The 5,278-nt window shown below is 33.6% G+C and overlaps 1 long non-coding RNA gene across 1 annotated transcript; it reads left to right on the top strand.

The window, feature by feature from the left end:
- The first annotated feature begins 1,425 nt into the window (after positions 1–1,425).
- LOC128987503 (uncharacterized) lies at positions 1,426–4,865 on the top strand. The gene is made up of 2 exons (XR_008490245.1): positions 1,426–1,812; positions 3,689–4,865. It is a non-coding gene; the product is annotated as an uncharacterized LOC128987503 (long non-coding RNA).
- Positions 4,866–5,278: the final 413 nt, after the last annotated feature.

Genomic DNA, 5,278 nt, shown 5'->3' with positions numbered 1-5,278 from the left:
CCGAAATGGTTTTGCCGGCTCGAGATAGTTTTTAAGTTCGGCCCTAGGTACGAAATATACTGAAAATTGTGTATTTTTGAAACAGTTTGGTAACTTTTAATAGCCATTTCCAACATCTACAACTGTGTCTAAAAACCTGCCGTTGCAATTAAATTTTGAAATTTATGTTTAAATTTATATTTTATGGGTCCAAGGGGGGAGCTTAGCCCATATAGCACCCCCCCCCCTTGGAACCGCCACTGCTTTGATAGAGATTTTGGTAAGGTTGAAAATATGAGGAGAAACCCAAAGAGAGGCTATTATGTTCCTTTTGATGACTGAGTGGTGGTTATTGTGGTGTTATTGTTGTATAATCCGACATCTTTTTACAATACTCTTTTTGCTTGCTCCCAACTCCCAGGCTCCCGAAATAACGTGCACCCAGTCATTTCAGATGAAGATTTTGTTTCCCTAGATGGCATTCAAAAATATTTGGTGAAATCTGTGAAAAGTATATGTAAAATGCAGTGGTTGCGATTTGGAAAAAGCCACACTTGGGCATTGCTCTACAAAACTAATGAACTTAATGTACCTGATGGGTTTTTAACCAACTTTTAAACTTAGATTTAAAATAAAAAATTGTATTTGTCACTTGTACCCCTTGGCTTCTCACCCCTTCATTTCATCTTCGGAGTTATTTATCGCAGAAAGCACATTGTTGGTCGTCATGTATAAAGTAAAAACATATCACTCGGATTTGAGAAGTAAATATTAGATTTTTTTAATAAATTTAATACATATGTTTCAGCAGACCAAATGACATAAATAAATAGATCGTTCTCATAAACTCTAGCAAGTTTACTGTTATGCCAGTATAAAATAGGAACTCCTGTACATATTTTAACCATAAAGAGATTTACTTTTTGCTAAAGCAATGCTAAGCACAGTTTTTTTTACCATTTCTCTCATAGTACTGTAACAGTTAAATGCATGTACTTTATTTTACATTTGAAAATAACAAAAACAAGTATAAAACTTTAAAATTTTCATGAAACCTAGAAAAACTAACTTTAGTTTATGGTCTACCAATAACAAATCACCCATGTATACTATTTCCTTTTTATTCTAATATTCACAAAATCACAACAGCGTATTTTCCCCAACAGTTGGCGGGTAAACTGAGAAAAACGGAGGGAAGCAGCGCGGCGCGCCGGGCGACGGTTGCTGGCCGATTCTGCTCTCCTGATACCAAAGTACATCCTAGAGATGACGTCGGAGGTGCACAGAGAAAGGGTTAAATAGGTTCGACTTTGCAGACTCGCCGCCGTTTCTCGCGTGGAGTATAGTCTGGCGGGTGAACCTCTTCGTGTTGAGGCAGGTCATGGTTGCGACTGCGCCGGACGAGTCCATGTTTTGGCGGACTCTCGTCTGGGGGGTGTACGGTCAACGACCTACCGCAAACACCCTGCCGGTGGACTCGACTTCGCGAGTGCATAAGTTTGAAAAAAGTTTCACCAAGAGTAACCGTAGGGTTTGATGACGTCGTCGGTGACGTACAAGATGCACTGGAGTGATGTCAAAAGTGGAAATTACTCTGGATATTCGCAATCGGCTCAGTTGCCCGAGAGGTGCGATCGTGAACACATCTAAGATATAGCCTATTATGAATTTTTTGTTAGTGCGGTACGAATATATTAATATTTTTATGGAATTAAACAAAAAGTTAATTTAGTTAATACGAATTATAATATAATGAGAATTTTAAATTGTAAATGAATAATAGTTCATGGCAATGAAAAGATTAATTGAAAGTGTATTCACCAAAGTGCCCATGTAAGTACTTTTGAAAATTTATAAGAATGGAGGGTATGTAATTTTTAACTGAATATTTATGTCTGTTTATCAAAGCTAGGAATTTCTCTAAATAGTTAATCATTTGAAGCCATAGCGAGGAGTTTTGTGCACACCAAAAAATATTACCGAAGACATAAGTTAAACAATAATCGAGTGGTGTGAACTAATATTAATGGATAATATTTTTACCCCATTAACTAAGAATGAATAAAAGTAATAAGAAACTTGTGAAAATTATGTTATATTGGCTGGAATAGGAATATGATAATTTAAATTAACGTTATAGTCACTAAGCAATAAATAATATCTTTATTCTTGTAGTGTCTGTTTCTTGTTTTCATTCTAAATATTAAATCTCTGAAGAAAATTGAGGGAATATGAGACATTCACTGAGTCATTCAGTGTTACCACATTAGCAATATTTACAAGTATTTTAATTTACTATACTTTGATAATTCTTTAGAAACCTGAACCAAGTTGCAAAATGATATTGAAATCGTTCTGTCTGATTGCGTTACGTAAATACACTAAGGTACTTTCATAGACTATAAAAAGCCATAAATGCCAAACAAACTATCTTATCTTTGACATCAAGGTTTAACGATAAAAAATATTTCTAGCGACCTCGAGTGGTTTATAACACCTCTTGATTTATTAGTGGTTCTCTGAATTTCAATTTCAAAAATTAAATATCCAGCTCATTGGTCAGAGCTTGAGAGTTTTCAAATGACAGAATTGAATATTAAATACAATTTTTGTTATTTTCGTGATTATATTTTCTATACAACACAGGATTTTTAATTTGTAAATATTTTCCTGTCCTGTACAATTATATTCTTTGGTCAAAAATTAACTTGGTTCAGATTAGATTGCACCTTTTTGTATAATGGTCGGTGTGATAATCCATGCCTGCCTTCTTTCTTATGTTAACACTACCTTCTTTGAACTAACATATGTTTTTTTTTTATTATTATGATTTTGTAAACATTATCTTTTTTAAATACACATCTTTTGTCAAGTCCTATTAATTTTTGTCTTGTCTGTCCTTAATATTTTTAACAGTCGGAATAAGATTGAATATAATAATGTCTTCGTTATTAGTTTAAAGCGGTAACATTAACATAAACGTAGAAAACCTGTACAAAGTTATGACAAATACTATTAAAATGTGTGTGGAATTAATTTAGGATTTACCTACTTCGATATACTGTCCAGGTGGAAATTATTTTAGAACCAAGATTGTATAGCAATATAAAAAGACAGACAAAACACTTTCATTTCAATAATAATTGTATTTATGGAAAATAATATTAAATACCGGGTACGAGTATTTTTATAAAATATCGTTAAATTGATGTTTAAGTTTGTTCATCGAATCTCAAATAATTAGACAATTCGAATCTGCTTACTATGTATATTTTAGCGTAATTTAAATTTTTTTGACCTGGCAAGTTTCTTAAATTCTATAATTTTCCTATACTAGTTTATATATATTATTAGTTCGTTTATCTTTTCTAAATGATTTTCCAATCGTTCAACTAAAACGTGCATATCAGTAAGAAACAATTGTAGGCCTATGTGATTTTTAGAAACAAGCATATTTAAAACAATCCCACTAAATTTCTAAAATAGATACATCATGGTCGTATAATAAATGCATAAGTAAATTAAACTGGCACCTATTAGAAAAGACATTCATATAAAACAAATCAAACATAAATGTTCCACAAATTCACAAATATCTTTTCCAACTAATTATTATTAATCAAGTATGGAATATAAAATATGATTATAACCTGATATCAATATTTTTAGTATAGTACATAATACATTAATTATTTTCTTTTGTTCTCAGATCTTCTCTGAACGCCTTTGTCTTGATGCGAAGGCTGTATAAATTTGGCAAGGACAAGGCAGTCTGTATTGGGTAAGGTCATGGAACAGAGAGTCTGCGGTGGCGGGAGGAGGAGATGAAGGGGTGGGGGGTGTGGAGGGGGCGAAGGCCAACTACAGAGGTTACTCTCGGTCATTCGCGCGTGACGTCATCAGTCACAACCAAACCCGTGACGTCACTGGTCGATTTCACACATTTGAAACTACCCCCTGTACCCCACTCCCATCTAGTGGTTTATGTACTTTAAAGTAATTCAAACATATTTAAAAAAATCTATAGGAAAAGGTTTAATTGTTTATATAAATTAACAGTTTTTTTGTTCAGTCTAAGAAGTGAATAAGAACATTTTTTAAATGATAAACAAGAGGGTCATTAAAATCCTCAACTGCAGGTTAAATTCGCTAAAATGCCAGCACATGTTGCTGCAACTTGCATTGGTAGTCAATTTCTTGAAAATGTGCATACAAATGCTTGAGGTAACTTTTTTCAAAATCTGTCCTATGTTGGGAAAAGCCGACATTTTAAATCGTGATTTTAGGGGTTTTTTCCGATTTTTGCCAACTTTTATGTCACTCTGCACACCCAACACTGCAAAATAAAACCATAATGTTTTCTTGCAATTTTTAACGATCCCTGTGTCTGTTTTTTAGTTTGCTTGGACTACATAGAAACCATCTATTAATACTAACTTACTGTTAACTACTTAAAATGTGATAGAGACTAACTTGAGAAATGCTGCTTTTCTAGAAGTGCTACGAAAATAAAATTTGAACTTGGTCTAGCGCCAACACCCCCGGGAAAATTATGAAAATTCACCATTTTCTAATTGTCATCCCCCGAATTTTATAATCCCCCCCTGTGTGGTTCTTATGGGGAATAAGCTCAAAAGTGGCTTACTTTGGTATGCTGATCTGAAACACTTAGAAATGTGTTAGAAACTTGCTTTGCTTAAATAAGCAATCTAATAAGGCACCATCCACCCAGGGGGGCCTGGGCGAGCCAATGGCAAGTTTTATTTATTATAAAAGAAGCTTACGTATTTCAAAGTAATTACTTTACTACTGTACCACTTTATGTTTGCCGACATGGGGTTTATATAGATATTAAGAATCATACAATAAATCTGTCAAGTTGTTGATTCAGAATCTTTTTGGGTATAAACCCTTTTATGTCTTATTGTATAGGAAGGATATGGATAAGGCTGAGTGAAGAATGGAGTAAGATGATCTGTGTAGCTCAGCCGCTTAGCAATGTCTGATGTGGTTTGCAGTACTTCAACTGGCATTCTTCTAGAGGAAGATATATGAATAGGTAGCTGACAAGCAGATAACATCTTGTTATACTACTTATGAGTGCCTCTTTGCATTTAATGCCACTATAGATATTCTTCATTGGGGATGTTTATGATAAATAAATACATTGTTTGTCAACTGTGTTATATAATGTTAGCTGAAAGTCGTCTCTTCAAATTTACTTATCAAAAATTGAATTGGAATGGATTATTTTTCAATTGGATAGTGTAATAGCTCTTATGTTTTACATGTGCATGTG

The sequence above is a fragment of the Macrosteles quadrilineatus genome, unplaced genomic scaffold (genome assembly GCF_028750875.1).
Source record: "Macrosteles quadrilineatus isolate MER2022 unplaced genomic scaffold, UCM_ALF_1.0 Scaffold_2__2_contigs__length_208266976, whole genome shotgun sequence".
NCBI lineage: Eukaryota > Metazoa > Arthropoda > Insecta > Hemiptera > Cicadellidae > Macrosteles > Macrosteles quadrilineatus.
This window is presented reverse-complemented; position numbering and strand designations above follow the sequence as displayed.